The sequence below is a fragment of the Astatotilapia calliptera genome, chromosome 15, assembly GCF_900246225.1.
Source record: "Astatotilapia calliptera chromosome 15, fAstCal1.2, whole genome shotgun sequence".
In the NCBI taxonomy this organism is placed as follows: Eukaryota; Metazoa; Chordata; class Actinopteri; order Cichliformes; family Cichlidae; genus Astatotilapia; species Astatotilapia calliptera.
In genome coordinates, this window is record NC_039316.1 from 38,822,885 (window position 1) to 38,842,644 (window position 19,760).

The window sequence follows — 19,760 nt, forward strand, 5'->3', positions numbered from 1 at the left end:
AATCATGGTCTCGTTAAACTAACGACAGGGGCTGCATAAGACGCTGGGATTAGCGCCTGGGACGGTGTGGTGGAAAGTCAAAATATGAAATTTCAGCATTCCCTAAAGGTCGGTCGGCTCTCTGGTGGATATTAGACAACCTGTTGGTAGGGATTTGTTCATGTCACTCCAGGGAAGCTGCCTTATTTCTCACCTTGTTTGATGTTTTTTTTCTTATTAAGATGCATGAAAATGAAGAAAACATGTTGCAACTGTTCAGAAACTAAATAATTCATAAGCAAAATGATGGCTAAGCTTTATTTATTTTTTTATTTCATATAAAGTAAGCTGAACAATGAAAATAGTGACATATATACACCTACGTGGGTCGTCTGAATCACTAAAGCGTACACATCGTGGTGGTGATGGCGTCTTTTGGAGCAATTTCAATGCAATTTTCTGGTAATTTTAATTAATTAATTAATTAATTAACAGACAAAGAAAAAGCAGTCTATGCATTATTTTTGGTAAGTGACAGTCTGTTATTTTATTTGCATGGTACATAGCACTGAGTATTTGAAAAAGCTATGTTTAGATTTGTCCACTAAAAACCAAGAAAAGTCTATTTAAAAAATGCAAACACTAAAGAAAATACTGAGCAGCTGACTGAATAAAGTCAAATATGAGAAGCAATATAATTATGAGGAAAACATTTTCTGTGTCAGGTGCAAGGTGTGTGAGCTGCTGTGAGCTTGTAAGGTACAACTTCAAATATCAAGTCTATCAAAATAAAACGGATTCAACATGAATATAAAACATGGAAAGGTCTGCTTTGTTGGCTTTACATGAATACAGTTTGGACAGGGTAAGCCTAACAGACATGAATCCTTAGTCTCAGACTTTTGGAGATCAAAACTGGCAAAAATGAGTTTGTCGTGACTCATTTTTAATGTTTTTTTTACCACTCAGGTCTTGGAACTGGTTTACCTGCAATGCCTTCTTAAATCTCTTGGATGCAACGTGAATCTGTGGATTGTTAATTTTCTCTAAGAAACTTTGACTTTGTGTGAGAAATTACTTAGAAACTACTAAATAAGCCGAATCTTAAATTCATTATTGGAAGGCTTTAATGATGTGTTACTCGTGGAGTGAAACAAGAAGGAAGAATTCATCAAACAGCAGTAAACAGACCTCTTTAGGTCTCTGCACTAAATCACAGCCCAATCTTAAGTTTCACTTCTGCAGGCAAAGTGAAGTCTTCGATATAGACTCTCTGTTTGTTCATTCTTCCCTCTTTGTCCTCCTTCTTTGCCATTTGTGTGAGTGTGCACAAGTGTGTGTACGAGCGCAGACCCTTGTGTGAGATAAACTCATCAGGGTCTTTTGTTGTTAAGTGCAATCCATGAATGCTACAATTCAGCCAGTGAGAAGATGATGTTCCAAAAGACTCTAAATAGATATCTGAGAGGCACTTTTGAAGTTATAATGACGAAAAGAAGTCTCCAAAGACACGAGAGCAGGTGGCCTCGTTCAGCATTAAAACTTCACAACTTGCTGAACAGCAAGTGCTTACCTGCATTAGGCTCCATGGAGAAAACAAAGAGTATCCTGGGCTGAATTAGTGTTGGCAGTCTTCAGCGATGTGCCTCAGAAGTGACAGAACAATTCCCCTACAAAGCCCATAAAGGATTTCTCCTCCAAGCTGCTGGAGCAATGAGCCCGGGGGAGGTGTGCAGCCACTGAGGTCAGCCACAGGTAGAGGCTTCAGCGCGCTGCAGCAGCGTGATTGATCTGATCGCAGATTACCTCCTTGTGGCTGGTAGCGCGGGTTCAGAGCTGTGGATCTCTCCTGGGAGGGAGAGCTAGTGAACAGCCTGCAGCTCTGTGCGCAGAACTAGTCAGCCAGCAGCCTGTGTGTGGAGCATGATGTCACAGGTGTTAGGTTTCAGGGGAGGTTTGTGGAGGCCGAGAGGCGGGCTCTGTTCTGCTGGGAAGCTGTGCTTTGGGTTTAACCCAAGGAAGGTGAGACAGGCTCCTCCCTCTTACTTTACCTGTTGTTAGCGGAGAAGAGCAACAGAAAACAGAGCTCCAATCTGCAAACCCCATTTCTGATATACATTATGTAATGTCATTGCAAGGACAGTTAAATTAAACTTCAGCAACACTATCAGTAGATATAATGTCTCATTCCATTCTTAAAATATTCAGATATGTCAAATATCTTCTGTTCAGCCAACTCTGATACTATGAAACTTTGAATCATATGTATACAAAAGAAGCTGTTGTAAAAATTAGTTTGAGAAATCATATTGGAAACACAGATTTTTGGGTTCAGGTCTTCCTCGTTTTGTTGTTGCTACTTTGTTGTGTTTGCTGACTGAGCTTGTGTGATCACACCTTGCAGTCTTTTGGGGTTTTTCTTGTTTGCTGTATTCTGCATTTCTCTCCTCTCCTTCATACAAAAAGCAAAAACTTTTGTGATTATATTTCATCAGCTCATTGTGCTGCACAGCCAGAGCAGCAGCTGGTCCTGGGAACATTTTTACTCATTACATATTCCCATTTCAGATCTTTGGGGTTTTGCTACATCGTTTCACTTTTGTTTCTGACTAAAACATTTCTCCATGACTTTCAGAAAAAAGTCTTTATTTGCTGCAGGGTCTGTAGTCTTTGGTCACAGTGATCACTTGTCAGAAACTTATAAGGGAATAAACTGAGCTTTTAAATAAATCTGTAAGTGAGCATCCAGTGACTTTGACTCCTTTTCACAAAATAAAACAGGTTGTTTTGCACTCGCTTATCAAACAAAGCTTTATATCAATCAGAAACCACCAACTATGAGTCATCTAACACTTCTCTGAAAATATTTCTATAAATGCCCAAATAAGCTTCCAAACTTTTGTTAGTGAACACATTGGACATCAAATACACACTGAGGCGATCGCTGAATGAAAATTAATTTAAAAAAAGTTTTTGTCTTCCAAATAACTCCACGCTCCACAGCTGTGGAGCGTGTGAGCAGCTTCAAGTTCCTGGGAGTCCACATCTCCGAGGATCTCACCTGGACGACCAGCTGCTCCAAGCTGGTCAAGAAGGCTCACCAGCGCCTCTTCTTCTTGAGGACTCTGAGGAAGAACCACCTGTCCTCAGACATCCTGGTGAACTTCTATCGTTGCACCATCGAGAGCATCCTGACCAACTGTATAACAGTCTGGTACGGGAACTGCTCTGCCTCGGACCGGAAGGCGTTGCAGAGGGTCGTGAAAACTGCCCAGCGCATCGCCGGAGCACCACTTCCTGCCATAAAAGACATCTACAGGAAGCGGTGTCTGAAAAGGGCTGGGAAAATCATCAAAGACCCCAGTCACCCATCACATGGACTCTTCACCCTCCTGCCCTCTGGGAGGCGCCACAGGAGCCTCCGGACTAAGACCACCAGGTACCGGAACAGCTTCTTCCCCACAGCTGTCAGACTCCTGAACTCTGCCTCCTGACATCTGACCCACGTTAAACTCATGGACTGAACATACACACACACACACACAATGGACAACTGTACCCTCAAACACAATAATAACATGGACTGAACCACCACTCACAACCACTAGCACTTTATATAGCCTCTGTAGAAACTATCTACACCCTCACTTATCTTAACTGCACTACTGTATAGCTCTGTGTAAATAATCATTCTGTACATACGATAATTTTTAACCCTACAACTGTTTACAACTTGCATAGTTCCCATTTCTGTATAGCTGTATATCTCAGATTCTGTAAAGTTATTTATTTCATATTCTGTATAGTTTTTCATATTTATATCCTGTTCATATCCTGTACATAGCTTGTACTCACTACAGCCTGTACATACTTATAGTTATAGAATATTCACAACATACTTCATACCGTGTACATTATAACATACCATAATAGACCCATTTCTGTAATATACTTACATATCTATATTATTGCTAATATATATTGTAATATATCTATATCACTAAAGCACTTCTGGATGGATGCAAACTGCATTTCGTTGCCCTGTACCTGTGCATGTGCAATGACAATAAAGTTGAATTCTATTCTATTCTATTCAATAATCATCCAACAAAATTTTCTTCAAACTGCTTCATTATTTCTCGAGTCTCATGTAAACAAAGAAAACGAGCACAGTCCTCCCTCTGCAGTTATACACAGAAACCTGTTTAGCTGACAGCTCAGGTCAATGAACGTGTGAAACCCTGAGAAATCCAAAGTAACTGCAGTCAATACAAATCTTATGTAGGTCCATAGTGTGGTAAGACTTGGCCTAAGCGGCTAAAGAAGGGCAGGAGACTGATGCTGTAGCGAGTGATTTATTCAGCATTTTTGTGACCAAACAATATTTACAAAAATAAATAAGAAACTCAACTCCATAGTTAACTCGGTTCAAATAAACACAACTGAACTTAGATCAACAGAAGTTACAGTCACATGCACACAGCTACACTGACCTGGTCCTTCAAACACCTGCGTTCTTCTGCTTAAACAGTCCAAACCAAACACCCTGGACTGCTCCATTAGGTAGGTAAGGCAAACATTTCCCTACTTACTGAAACTCTTTCCTAGCAATAAAACTCTACAGTGTCATCAATACATATTACAGCAATAACTCTATTTCTCTATAAACACACTTTAAAATCAACTTTATTAAATTACAAGGATTCTCCCCCTTCTTCACCTGTGACCTCAGACTAACTAGGAAACTCTAAATACAGGAAGTGAAGCTACGTTTCCTCCTTTTGTTCCTGGGACACAGGTAGGTAAGGTGAGTTCAAACTAGACAATTAACAGTTGAAATAAATAGCATGCTTGATTTAAACCAAGATTATGTTACATAATCTGTAAAAGTGCAAAGCATAAACAAACCCAGTACATGCTTGCTTGCTACAGAATGAGATATGTCTAACTCAAAATAAGAATGTTAATGTGGACAAATGGTGTTTCCACCCACTTTGTCACACTTTTGGACAACAACAAATCTTTTGTATTTTTGCCACATCGTTTCATTGTTTGATAAAAATGTCAAACTTTTGCTTTGATTTAGGGTTTTAACAAACGCACATTTACATCTGATCCTCTGAAAATGGGGCACTATGTATAAATGTGTCTGTAATTCCTAAACAGGTAATGAAATGCTTTTGTGAAAGCCTCTGAATAAAGACAAAAGCATGCAGTCCAATCACATGTTGACTGATTTAAAACTCGTAGTGTTGGTGTAGAAAACATGCCATTGTCCAAAAACTTATGGACATAACTGTAGATAAAGACTCAATTCTACTGTGACAAAACCAGCTGTTTTAAGCAAATATGACCAACACAAGTTCAGCCCTGTGAAGTAGATTGATATCAATCAGAAATATAATAACAAAATTCAGAAGTGATCAAGAGGCAAAGTTTCTACCAAGAGTAGAAATAGTAGAAAATCCATAATCTGGTGTGGAAAAGAAATTCGACACATAAAGGCAGAGAGACGGAGACAAGTCGCTACAGCCAACATACTGTACAAGTTTCCGCTTGATTCACAAACCCTCAGATGGTATCACCTGTCGGTCCGTTTTCCCCACAGTTTGATGTGTTTAAGCCTCACCAAAGAACCACTGGTTCAATGTTTTTTAAAGGGACTTAAAACTTTTTATTACAGAAGAGTGATTTATCACAGCAGGACCTGGTTCAATGCAAGAAAGTCAATGGCATTAAATCCATGAACAAAGAACATCTCTCTTTACCTGTGCTGCTGCTCTGATGGGGGTATCCATTTTGACTTAACATCACAGAGCAGATTTTCAGAAGCCTGCAGGCTCATGTTTCTCGTAAAGATTTATCATTTCAGCAAAATGAACTCCAGTAATTTCACAAGGTCAAAAGCCACATCAAACAAGCTGTAGTTCCCCTTAAAAGTGAGTGGCCACCTGGTAGAGTTCCTTTCCCTTATTTGAGTTACAACAAAGTCACCCGGCATCTGTGATTACTGACGTGAGCTGCCTCTTAATGACCCTCTGAAATCATAGATTCAGAAGCAGGATGTGTCAGGCTGAAATACAATAATACAATAATCCTCAAACTTTAAAATGTTGGTTTGCAAAAGTCTGGAGGAAATGTTGAGGCTTACTCAGCTACTGAGCAGCAGGGTGCAATGCATCACTTTTCTCCTTCGGGAAAAAGCTCCAACACCAACTTTAGGGGTGGGCTGTTCATATGAAACCTCTGACTGAATGCCCAAAACACACATGCACCACCTCTGCAGTCAGCAGGTGGGGTCAGTTCAGAAAGCAATCGTTGTGGACTTCCAGTGGGATCATTGGTGGGAGAAAAAGTGTTTGCTGGGTTGAAAGGTGCATCCAGAGACTGTATGGGTGCTTGACACAGACAACAATACCTACAAGTTTTTCATAACACTATGTACTACAGTGAAAAACAGGACTACACCTTTATTTACTTTTTTATTTATCACGCTGAATTAAAAGGCTCGAGTACTGTGTGACATAGTAAACTGTCAATATCTAGATGGATATTAAAGATAACAGAGAAAAATGGTAGACTGCTGACAAAACAGCTGGTTAGACTTAACATCATCATAAAAATGTTTGTTGAGCCTGCACCTCTTAAACGTCCCTGTTTTATTAAAACAGATGTGGGAGAAGCTGATGTTCCCTCCACATCATCAAGGCTTTCCTTACAAATGTTCTGAAGGAGTTAATAAAGATTTCTTACATCACACATATTGAGTAAAGTGGTTAATCAGAGAAAACGTATATGCTACAATGAAATCACCATCAGACTGCTTGTTAACTTGCTAGTGCTGGCTTTGTTTACACACATCACTCAGATGTCAACAGATCCCAGAGTGGAAAAGGACCGACAGCAGCAGCTTGTCTTACATGCTGGTCTCCTATCAGTGTCATCACAGAGCAGAGGTTTATCCACAATGTGCAAATAATCAGAAAAAGCTGTTGGCCTCATAGCTCGACAAGATCAAGCCATTGTTAGTGAGACAGACAAGCCAACGACACTGAGGGACACAACAGCTTTCACTGGAACTGAAGGCATGTATAATTAAGCCTGCTTCCTGAGACAACAGCTAACTGCAGCTGCAAGATGGGAGTAATTGAAAGGATGGCACAAAGAGAAACTTATGACACAGATCACTCTTTGAAATAAGAGTAGACAGATTTGTTGCTATGATGCCAGGTCTCTCTTGGAAATGAGATTTTTAATCTCAATGAGATTTTTTACCTGGATAAATAAAGGACTAATAAAATTACTTTCTCTTTGTTTGAGTATTATGGCTATTTATAGATTTAACTGATCAAGCAGGGCCTGCCTTGCTTGCCCTGACAGGCTGCCACTGGTAGTAAGTAACATGTGTGATAGTTTGCATCTGGTTCAATACTGCTGCATGCGGGTGAAGCAGGCCGCAGCTCAGGTCAGCTGCAGGTTTGCTGCATGAGAAGAATCTGTCATAATCTCATTTGAAAATGCTGCAAACACCAGCACAGCGAGCATGGCCAGGAATGATGCGCTCATGAACGATGAGAGATCAAAACCAACATCAAATGGCCATTTCAGGAATTTTAGCCCTTCTGTCTTGGCTCAACAAGCTTTGCCATTTCAAAAAGGCTCTGGCTCACTTGTCTACAATTTTGGCTATATTATAATTATCTCATTCTCGTCCAATCAAAATCAAATGAAGTATCATAATTGAGAAAAAAGCAGCAATGATGCAGCCGTCTTGGTCACACTGTCTGCATCTTTGAACTGTATCCCCTTCATTTCACAGGATAACAGATCTGTTGAATGTGTGCTTGTCAGAATGAGGACGTATTTAAAACAACCTGAATAAACACAACATATACTGATGAAGGATGCTCAAACCTTCAGACTCTGATCACTGAATGATGTTTTTGTAATTGAGCATGAACTTCAATTATCTTCTAATATGTTCTCATCACATCTTTCAAATCATTATTAAAGAGCTGTAATCTATGGCTATTAGATTTTCATTTGGCTCTGCTGCTCTCTATTTTTAGCCTGAGCGCTGTCATTGTGACATGATGGTGCTTAATATAGCCCGTAATATGAATACTATCACACAGGCATCAATGAGATACAGTATAGATCGACTGTCTCCAGGAAGAACGTGACATGGGTATGACATCAAAGCATTTAGGCCTCGGCAAAAACATCAATACACGGACCAATCAATATGAGTTTTGAAAATCCTGATGCAGGCAACCTGCAGGGCTCCATTAAGTGATCCACAGGCTCTGAAAATAAAAGTCAAATGTAATTTTGATTCAAAGGTTTTTAATTCACTAAACACCATGCCATAAAAGTAATGCAGCAAGGCTATCTATCTATCTATATATATATACATATATATATCTATATATTAGGGGTGCAACGATACTCGTATCGATATTGAACTGTTCGATACAGTGCTTTCGGTTCGGTACGCATATGTATCGAACAATACAAATTTTGTAATTTATTTTATCAACTTTTCTTCTGATGATGCTGTCTGTGTTGAGAGCTCAGTGGATCTGTGTTCGACTACTCCGCCTAGGCTGCACTGTCGAGCGCAGATCCACTGACCCTGAAGGTAAGCGCGTCATGGATTAAAGTAAAACAGTATGTCAGATGTGCCACACAATGCTCAATTGGTGGGAGCTAGTGCGTTAGCGCAGTTAGCTCATAAACGTGTTGGCCGTCCAGCCCCATGCACGGGGTGATCCGCGGTAGCTCGTTAGCGGAGATTTGCCGTTATGGCGTTAATGTCATTTCAACATGATTAAGGCTGACGGCACTAGTGGGAACACAACGAATATGACTGCACATTTACACCGACATCATCCTAGTGCAAAGACAAGTGGAAGCAGACAAAAACAACAAGCACGCATGCTACAAACTTTACCCGAGTCATTTAGACAGCCGTTAGCACAGGATTCTCCTTATGGGGACCTGATATGTTTAATATGCTGCTGAGAATATAGCCCAGAAGAAGCGTATAGTATAGCTTTTATTTTGAAAGAGACATTTCTCTGTAATAAACTCTCTTTTCCAAAGATGAGGGATTCCTCAATCAGATAGATTTATTATTTTATTACTTTGTTGTTTCAGCAACATTAAATTTAAAAACTGTTCTTTTGAGTGAAAATATATATTTATCATTTTAATAAATGACAAATTAAAAATGCATGAACATTTTTTGTATCGAAAAAATATCGAACTGTGACACCAAAGTATCGAACCGTGGATTTTGTGTATCGTTGCACCCCTAATATATATATATATATATATATATATATATATATATATATTTTGCACCCCTAATATATGTGTATATATATATATATATATATAAAAAAAAAACACCCAGCACGCCCCTGTGGGCGGTTTATCCTTCAAGCTCGGGTCCTCTACCAGAGGCCTGGGAGCTTGAGGGTCCTGCGCAGTATCTTAGCTGTTCCCAGGACTGCGCTCTTCATCTCCGATGTTATTCCCGGGATCTGCTGGAGCCACTCACCTAGCTTGGGAGTCACCGCACCTAGTGCTCCGATTACCACGGGGACCACCGTTACCTTCACCCTCCACATCCTCTCGAGCTCTTCTCTGAGCCCTTGGTATTTCTCCAGCTTCTCGTGTTCCTTCTTCCTGATATTGCTGTCATTCGGAACCGCTACATCGATCACTACGGCCATCTTCTTCTGTTTGTCTACCACCACTATGTCCGGTTGGTTAGCCACCACCATTTTGTCCGTCTGTATCTGGAAGTCCCACAGGATCTTAGCTCGGTCATTCTCCACCACCCTTGGGGGCATCTCCCATTTTGACCTCGGGACTTCCAGGTTATACTCGCACAGATGTTCCTGTACACTATGCCGGCCACTTGGTTATGGCGTTCCATGTATGCCTTGCCTGCTAGCATCTTGCACCCTGCTGTTATGTGCTGGATTGTCTCTGGGGCATCTTTACACAGCCTGCACCTGGGGTCTTGCCTGGTGTGATAGACCCCAGCCTCTATGGATCTTGTACTCAGAGCTTGTTCTTGTGCTGCCATGATTAGTGCCTCTGTGCTGTCTTTCAGTCCAGCTTTGTCCAGCCACTGGTAGGATTTCTGGATATCAGCCACCTCCTCTATCTGCCGGTGGTACATACCGTGCAGGGGCCTGTCCTTCCATGATGGTTCCTCGTCTCCCTCCTCTTTCTTGGGTTTCTGCTGCCTGAGGTATTCACTGAGCACTCGGTCAGTTGGGGCCATCTTCCCAATGTATTCTTGGATGTTCGTTGTCTCATCCTGGACTGTGGTGCTGACACTCACCAGTCCCCGGCCCCCTTCCTTCCGCTTAGCGTACAGCCTCAGGGTGCTGGACTTGGGGTGAAACCCTCCATGCATGGTCAGGAGCTTTCTTGTCTTTATGTCAGTGGCTTCTATCTCCTCCTTTGGCCAGCCTATTACCCCAGCAGGGTACCTGATCACGGGCAGGGCGTACGTGTTGATGGCCCGGATCTTGTTCTTACCATTCAGCTGACTCCTCAGGACTTGCCTGACCCTCTGCAGGTACTTGGTGGTTGCAGCCTTTCTAGCGGCCTCTTCATGGTTCCCATTTGCCTGTGGGATCCCCAAGTACTTGTAACTGTCCTCTATGTCTGCAATGTTGCCTTCTGGTAGTTCAATCCCCTCAGTTCTGACTACCTTCCCTCTCTTTGATACCATCCGACTACACTTCTCCAGCCCGAACGACATTCCAATGTCATTGCTGTATAACCTGGTAGTGTGGATCAGTGAATCGATGTCTCGTTCACTCTTGGCATACAGCTTGATGTCATCCATGTACAGGAGGTGGCTGACAACTGCTCCGTTCCGTAGTCGGTATCCGTAGCCAGTCTTGTTAATGATCTCACTGAGGGGGTTCAGGCCTATGCAGAACAGCAGTGGGGACAGAGCATCTCCTTGGTAGATCCCGCACTTGATGGTGACTTGTGCTATGGGCTTGGAGTTGGCCTCTAGTGTTGTACGCCACATCCCCATTGAGTTCCTGATGAAGGCTCTTAGGGTCCCATTGATCTTGTACAATTCTAGGCATTCCAGTATCCAGCTGTGGGGCATTGAGTCATAGGCCTTCTTGTAATCAATCCAGGCAGTGCACAGGTTGGTCAGTCTGGTCTTGCAGTCTCGGCTGATTGTTCTGTCTACCAGTAGCTGGTGTTTTGCACCTCTGGTATTCTTGCCAATTCCTTTCTGTGTCCCGCTCATGTATTGACCCATGTGCCTGTTCATCTTAGCCGATATGATGCCTGACAGGAGCTTCCATGTAGTACTGAGGCAGGTTATTGGTCGGTAGTTGGAGGGGACCGCTCCCTTCTTGGGGTCCTTGGGGATCAGGACCGTCCGACCTTCGGTTAGCCATTCCGGGTGTCTCTCGTTAACTAGCAGCTGGTTCATTTGTGCTGCCAGACGCTCGTGGAGTGCAGTCAGCTTCTTCAGCCAGTAGGCGTGAACCATGTCGGGCCCTGGTGCTGTCCAACTCTTCATACTGGAGACCCTTTCTTGGATATCTGCCACTGTGATGGTTACTGGACCCTGTTCAGGGAGGTCGCTGTGGTCTGCCCTCAGATCCTCTAGCCACTGAGCATTGCCGTTATGGGTTGCGTCCTTCTCCCATATGCTCTTCCAGTATTGCTCCGTCTCCAGCCTTGGTGGTGCTGTTCTCTTATTGTTCCCTTGCCACTGAGAGTACACCTTTGCTGGTTGGTGGAGAACAGCTGGTTATATATATATATATATATATATATATATATATATATATATATATATATATATATGGTGTGTTTAAGAACTCTTTAAGGCATGGCTACAAATTACCATCATAGCCGTAGCGTCCTCATTTTGCAATCTGGCACTTGGGATATCTTACTTCACAAAAGCAACACAAAGCTTTGTAGTTTAAGGACTAAACTGGAGTTCACCAAACTGATGGGGATCATCTAACATTCCCTGAACCCATGTCCTTTAGACGCCATGTAAAATTATGTGAGAAATCACCATACCTCACTTTTATGAGTCATTAGAATTTCCCATCATAAGCTGTTTTCACATTCGCAGTGCACTCTGAACTTTTCTATACGTTTGTGTTTCACGTGCACCATTGCCCAGTGGTGCATGTGAAACACGAATATCCAACGCAGTCAATAAAAGGTCTTTAACTTCTCCATTCCCAAAACCATGTGATTGCATTTGTGCAGATGTGAGAACTGTGCTGGAAATAATTTGATTTGATTTGAGAGCTTGACCCATGTCCTGGCTCCTGTACGCTCCACTCACCTACACCAATGCGCTACAGGTGAGAGAGGATATGTTGGGGCAATGCCCCACCTTGATTTAACAAAGGCTGCATTTTCTCTTGAGTTTCTGAGAGCACTTTAGCAGTGGAAAACATCACCCTGTCATTTTTTACTATCAACCTGTCGTCATATTTCTGTGACAGAGCCGCTAAAATATCTGTATTAATACAAACAGCAGCAGAGAAATTGCCACAATACTGACAGGCATGGATGAAATGGACACACTTGCACACTGACATATTGTTTGGCATGAGAAATGTTAACTGCTTCTAGCAACCATGACTTCACCAGAAACTGAAAACGACACTGGCTGCAGAGATACTTCACTCAATACTACTGCTTTGATAAATGGAAAATAACACCCCATTGAAACCTGATGTCAGGCTACATTAATGTGAAACAGAAACACCATCATAATTCAGTCTATGAGAGCAGCTCCAGTGATAAACACAATGTAACAGTTTTCCTGTTTGATATTAAAGGTTTTCTACAGAATGCAGCGGTCTCTCTGCGTGGACGAGTGCAGCATCATTTTCTGCTTTCTGTTGGTGACAGTTAATGCCGGGAAGGTATTCTGCAGTGTGGACACACTAACGGTAATCAGTGTGGTTGTGTTGCCTCGTGAGATTAGCAAAGTCACAGAGTGGAGATTTATGCCTGGGCAGCGTGATGCCATTATCCTCCACAGAATGCATTAACATTTTCTTTCTCTAATTACAAATACAGCCTCTGTTCATCAGCGGATAATTAAAGGTCTGTCTAAAGGTTTCCTGCTGGCTCTGACAGTCACACACAATGCTCTGTGAGCTGTTGCTCAATCTGAGAAGACTTCACAATCTGTCCAATCAAACCTTCCTTCACTTTGAAACAGTTTGCTTCCCACGGTTCCACAAGAGCTGGAGAACACACAATGAACAGAAATGAAATACTAAAAACGAGCACTCATCTCTTTTTTACTCCCTCACACAGGAAGATAGTAGCAGATAGCACACAGGATCTAGTTTGGTCTTTGTCTTAAGACAAGCACTGGTAATATGCAGCCATGCATATGCCTTCACTTGGTATTGAAGTCCAAAGTCATCCTACAGACTACCATCCATGCAGACACACTCTCCCCTGCCACCACCTTGCAGACTCTTCTCGTTCAGGTTCAACTTTGTGCATAAGATAACTGTTTGCACCTTTGTCCACACTTATACTCTACGTTCCTTACTCTTCTTAAACAATGTGTCCACCACATAATTTAAGATGAAGTATGTGATCAATACATGCTTCCATGCTTTTGCCTTCCTTTAGAGCAAATCCACTAACATCTGTCCATCCGCATTTCTCTCCTTAACTTCATACCTATGTAACACCTCCTCTTCATCACCTCTGTTCTCTTAACCTACATGTGCACTGAAGCTTGTTCTCTCCACCCCCCGGGAACACTCTCTACCACTTCACCCAACAAACGTCAACATTTCTTGGACATCCAACCTGTGAGGCATGTGCACTTACATCATTCAACATCGCACCCTTGATTTCCTTCGCATCTTCTTAATAATAAAGAACTTTACATGTAATACACTAAACCTTTGTATCATGTTTACTGTGTCATATCTATGGTGTGGTTTCATAATCAAGACTGTTCGTGAAACGAAGAGCATAAGGTTTAGATAAGTGTTCAACCCTGTAAAATGATTTTTCTTCTTTGTTTTCTTTTAATTAACATTTAATATGCGCAAACAGCGTAAAGGTTTTAATTCTACAGCTGGACTGCATCTATTCTATATCACTGCAGGATCATCTTTTAGTTTTGCTCAGGTTCACACATCATACCAGTCAGCTATTGGACCAGGATTAGCATCAAAAATAGTTAAGATATCACAAATCTTCGGGTATGTTCAATTTGAAAACAGCATGTTTCCAGGTTGAATTACACATTTTCTAGAAACATATTGGTGGGTGTGTCACAGATGTTACACAATCAGCAGAAATGTGTGTATAAACCCAGCTACATTAAAAGGCAGAGCACAGCTGCCATAGCATGAATCTTCATTTCACGTCTTTCAACTCAAATAAACGTTTTGCTCCTTTTTGTCATGGCTGAACATCCTGCCAGGCAAAATGGCTTTAACCGAAATTCAAGTTAAGCGCTGCGAAACTTTCTTCTTTCAGCAGATGAACTGAAGTGTCACACTCTGAATGTATTCGGCACAGTGAAGCTCCAACATCTAACAGAAGCAAAAACGATCAAAACACATTGTTGAGTGCCGAGCATTTAAAGGCTTAAATTACAGCAACTGCACGTTTGAGAAGAGTTGTAAATTCTTGTCTCTTGCATGAAAGTTAGACGTGCAAGACGTTCAACCTGAACTCTACCGAATTACCTCCAGCTTTGGTTTATAGAAGAATGCACTTGCATTACTTCTAGATATAAACAAAGGGTGTTGAGTTATTTTGGTAGCATCAGGCTTCAGTCAGAGTTCCAACCAGTGTTGCCAACTCCTCAGTAAGGAAAATCGCTATTGGTTGTCCTAAAAGTCGCTAGAAGTCGCTAAATGACGCCATCGCCTAATTTGCATAATTGGTCATGCTAATCTAATTGTAAGCTATGTTGTTGGAGAGAGAAATAACATCGTGGAAGAGACATAACGTGAGTAAAAAACGTCCTAAATGCATTTAGAGTTTATTTAGAGCTACAAATTAAATTTCTTTTAGCAATTATTGTTTTTTTTAATGTCACAATTCCAACCCTGCTCCTTTACCCGGGCTTGGACCAGCAAAAGTGACCCGAAATAGGCGCTCTGGTGGAGTTACTTTGTGTGTGTGTTTATAAGTAGTTTTAAACCTTGTGATCCACAAAACAGCATAAGAGTAAAAGAAGAACTGACTGCGTTACAGCACCCGCTGCTTGTTGAGAGTAAAAGCAATACGCGCTTTCACGTCTTTTTTTAGAAAAAAAGTCACTAAGGGGTCTGAAAACTCGCTAAATATAGCGACAAAGTCGCTAAGTTGGCAACACTGGTTCCAACAGATCTTTCATCATAAATAAAACAAAAACAAACTTGAAATTTGTGGTTTAGCTGTGTCAATAATCTCTACGTGTCAAACAAGTCGTTTCATCAGTATGAAACTTTCTGTCCAGTGATTGGTTCCAACTGGACCCAGTTACATTTATTTTCAAAAACTGATTTAATCCTGCAAGCTAATCATTCCCTTCCAGCATGACACAAACAGGTACTTAACATCTCTGTGCTCCACGTCTGTGCATTTTGGGTATTAAAACTTGGAAATCGACATGTCAGCACATGTGAGGGATGATGGAAACCTTGATGTGCAGGGAAGAAGCAGCAGCAGTGTGCTCCAGCGCTAATACTCGCAATCTGAGCCACATGACTGCCACAACAGGCTACCGTATAATTCTTCTCATGCAGTCAAAAGCACTCCTAATATCCACAGGAATCTAAATGTGTTCATCAGTAGCAATCACCAGCCCCCTCTACAAAACACGCCTGATGATCTATGCTGATGATGTTTTCTAGTGCTTCATAACGCCCACATAGCCCATGGATGTGCCATGCCAGGGGGCCATAATAATGAGGTGATAACAACCCACATGTTTGTTAGAGCTGATGCTGCAGGTTGGCAAAGTCACAGCGAGCTCCACATCTACTCACACCTGTCTAGGCTCTCTGCCCCGACATGAGGGACACGAGGCGCAGCTGCTACAGGAAAGCGTATTCTTTACTGACGTTACTGTACTGATGCTGAAAGCACATCACTGCTTTCAGAGCTGTAACCTATGTGAAGTTATACCTTTAAATAAAATAGGTGTTGTTTTGTTAGCTTGGGATTGATAAGGAAGTCTTTTATTCATGCAAAGGGAGTGTCTGTCAACCAAGTCACTAGCAGAACCGTGACGATTACGATTGGGTTTTCTTTTAGCCATGTATACAGTCTAATACATTTTTGCATTAGTTTTCTGCTATGAGATGGCTAGTAGCCAAACCCTAACCCTACACGGGCCACCACCAGGGGGCAAGAAGCTGAAACATGATGCCAAAGTGGAAGTGGCAAAAACTATAATTAAGGCTGCTTCCAAAGTCAAACTCTGTAGACTCCAGTGTTAAAAAAAATGTCTATAGCACTCAAAAGTGTATTTACAAAAAATAGTCTCAACCGCCATAAAAAACCTGAGTGGGCTTGTTGTTTTACCCATTTTTGTGGCTCACATTGACAGTTATCAGGACACTGGCAAACAAACTGGTAGAGCTAAGGTTGGATTTTAGCCTTATTTATAAGACGGTACCTTTAAAATCAAGACTTCTACACACACACACACATATATATATGACTCAGGACAACAGAAAGCGTTTATAGTTTTCTTTTTGAGTCCATTTTAGAATCAGTCTACAGTCGAGCAGGAACGAATTAAGCACCAATCATGAAACAACTAGAGCACAGTCCCACGAGGCTGTTGTCTGCATCAAAGTAAAAGTGCTAGTTTTGCAGCTGATGATCTCAGATTGTTGTTCCAAGTGTCTGACAACATTATAGAAGAGATCCCTAGAGAGATACATCTCACATCAAACAGTGTCTCACTCTGATATCTCGCTGGAGGAGCGTTTTTGCAGGAAGACAACAGGGTAAACATGACAGAGAGGAGAACAGGGAGTGGATCTTACTGGGACCTGAATGATTTAAGAAACAAATAATAGCACATTGTTTAATTGTGGCTACAAAATGATGCATCACAGTGGGGGGAAGTTGCACTGACTACCTTTAGGAGATGCACTGAAGTTGGGGGTAGTGACACTCCTCACCGTGCTGCATAAACTGTGGAGTTTGGAACAACTTTGAATGAGAGGATTCTGAAAACAAACAGAAAAAATCCAACTTTAGATTCAGTTTCCCTCGGGAGAAATGCCTAATTAAAAGCAAAGTGCTCTCAGGAAGGCCAAATAAAGCCTGTGTTTGAGTTCTTTCATGATTTTGTTGAACTTCCTGCTAAACATGAAGGTATAACAGGATGAAATCACAAACAATCGCTCAGAAAATAAAACCCTGAACATGTTTGTGTAGATTTTATTTAAGCACTGCTGCACATACAAACTGTATTTCATAAAGAAACAGCTCCACATATTTTTGCTAAATAGTAATCACTCAAAGCCCAAAAGAGGGAATTTAGGATCCAGGTTGAACAAAAAAGAACTTTAATCCTCTGTTTAAACCCCTTTAAATCTTTCCATTCCTTTAAAATAACACGTCGCTGTTACCAAGACAAAAAACTCCTGCCTTCCTTTATTCTTTATCATCCACTTCACTTAAGCTTCACAAGACAACAAATATATTCAGACTTTTCCACTGATGAATACTGAGGTGCATCTTCCATTGCAGAGGACAGAATAAAATAGTCAGAATGTCAGAAACTGATCTGAGAATGCCGAGGTGTTTAAAAAGGAGAATTTCATAGTTTTCAAGTAACATAATTTAGAAATGTGTCTGCTGTGTGAGGTTTGCGCAGCCAAAATATGAGGTAGTTGTTATAGTGGATGCTAATGAGCCACTCAGCTGTTTCACAGCTGATCAGCTTGTTAAGTCTTGAAAAAACGACCCTGTTTCCAGGTCCAAGCGTCTGCTGCACTGGATCAGGCACTCATCCTTTTAACGTGTTGCATTGCTTCATCGCATGTTTTGCTAGACATGAGACCCCAAAAACTATTCAGCTGTCATGTTAGGCTTCTGTTGGTCTTTCATGTCTATCATAGTTTGTATGAACTCATCGTATGACCCACACACCAAATATTTAATGCTTACTCTCAGGTTAGTTAGGATCAGGACTTTTTCACAGCAAGTAATCCACAAACCGCACTGCAACATACTGATAGCTGTCCTTGTGTTGAGACTGGGGTTATCTCTCCCACGACTGCTCGGCTGAGGTTTTGTGCATCGTCTCCTGCTGTCATGTGATGGCATTTGTCTCTGCTGATACGGGAATCTCAGAATGTACTTTTATCGAGAGCAATTAAACTCTCCTCCAACATCATGCCTGCAATAATATATTTATGTTAGCCTGCTGATAGCTCTGTAAGTAACATGTCATCAAAACTTTGCTCTTTGATAAAGCTTAGGACTGGATCAGGTGACCCTGAACCTTTTCTGCATAAAAGCCTCGGCTGCTGGGTTTCCATGATGCACTGAGTGTTTCTTAGTGTTTCTTAGTGTGTTTATACACACTTTAAACATTTATAATTAAACTTGTTTTTACCTGTTGAAAGGGAGTTTTTCCTCCCCACTGTCACCAAAAGCTTCCTGATAGGAGGGCGTGTGATCGTTGGGCTTTTCTCTTAGTTATTGTAGGGTCTTTACCTTACAGTATAAGTGCCTTGACGCAAAAGTCTTTGTTACCATTTAAATAAAACTGAATTCATTTAGTGGCGATCGTGGCTCAAGAGTTGGGACTTCGCCTTGTAATCGGAAGGTTGCCGGTTTGAGCCCCGGCTCGGACAGTCTCGGTCGTTGTGTCCTTGGGCAAGACACTTCACCCGTTGCCTACTGGTGGTGGTCAGAGGGCCCGGTGGCGCCAGTGTCCGGCAGCCTCGCCTCTGTCAGTGCGCCCCAGGGTGGCTGTGGCTACAGTGTAGCTGCCATCACCAGTGTGTGAATGGGTGGATGACTGGATATGTAAAGCGCTTTGGGGTCCTTAGGGACTAGTAAAAGCGCTATACAAATACAGGCCATTTACCATTTAAAGTATGTGTGCTTAATATGTCTGGACATTAAACTACCATAGTACCTGAGAGAACAGCTGACTGATCGCTGAAGGTTGAATTGTCCCTTCTGCTTTTGCAAACTGAGCATTTGGACCCAGAAATGGTAAACAGTCACTCTTGAAAATGAGATTTAACTGCATTAATAAAGGTGAAATGTGGAAAAAAAAGAATTAAAAATAATTTAGTAAAGTGAACTTTAAAGCACTTAATTCAAACATACTTCCAACGCTGATATACAAACACAATGTCATTAGTTACCAGGAACAGATGAACCAAAAGCAGGACACTGGTCCAACATAGTAACTAAATTCAGCCTTTGTTAGACCAATAGCAAAAATTCAGGCAGATGAACAAAGGTGCAAACAACACAGACTAGAATAAATAAATCATAATTTAAAAGTGTCACAATAAGAAAACACAAGAGCAGGAATAATGAAAGAGTAAAGGGTTAACAGCAGGTGGAAAACAATCACAGAGGAGGTTAAAGGCACAAAGCAAATTGCTAATAGACACAAAAGAAAATTAACATTCAAAGTAAAAAGGAAGCAACCATAGACTGTGCATGATAACCACCATGTATTAACAAAGTGAGACACAAAGAACTGAAACTACTGCAGTGAATAAAAACGTGACAAGTAA

The 19,760-nt window shown here is 41.5% G+C and overlaps 1 protein-coding gene across 27 annotated transcripts in view; it reads right to left on the minus strand.

Moving 5' to 3' along the window:
- Window positions 1-19,760, minus strand: part of ptprfa (protein tyrosine phosphatase receptor type Fa) — a 361,887-nt gene that overhangs the window by 263,903 nt on the left and 78,224 nt on the right. Inside the window, exon 3 of one of the 27 annotated variants that reach the window (XM_026143457.1) lies at window positions 17,129-17,219. The exons of 25 other annotated variants lie outside the window; for them this stretch is intronic. The gene's annotated coding sequence lies outside the window, so the exon portion shown is untranslated. Of the gene's footprint in view, window positions 1-1,552; window positions 3,030-17,128; window positions 17,220-19,760 lie in introns of those variants that run through there. One more of the 27 variants, XM_026143459.1, reaches the window with a different exon arrangement.